This window comes from Artemia sp. Qi Xiang Cuo, chromosome 6 (assembly GCF_049724085.1).
Source record: "Artemia sp. Qi Xiang Cuo chromosome 6, ASM4972408v1, whole genome shotgun sequence".
NCBI classification, from domain to species: domain Eukaryota; kingdom Metazoa; phylum Arthropoda; class Branchiopoda; order Anostraca; family Artemiidae; genus Artemia; species Artemia sp. Qi Xiang Cuo.
The window spans coordinates 72,614,634-72,614,848 of record NC_142799.1 but is presented as its reverse complement, the minus strand read 5'-3'; positions in this window follow the sequence as shown (position 1 = coordinate 72,614,848).

Below are 215 nucleotides of genomic sequence, written 5' to 3'. Positions count from 1 at the left end.
ATCTTATCACTGACGAAAAATATTATTTCTAAGACAAATTTGTGCGTGCTCAGTAAAATTCTGTTAGTATTAAGGTAAAATATTATTAGTTTGAAGAGAAGGTTTGTTAGTGTTAAGCAGAATTTGCTTATTCTGACAGAAAAGTTGTTATCATAATAAAAAAATGTTACTTCTAAGAAAATATTTGATATCTTTGGTAGAAGACTTGCTAGTTC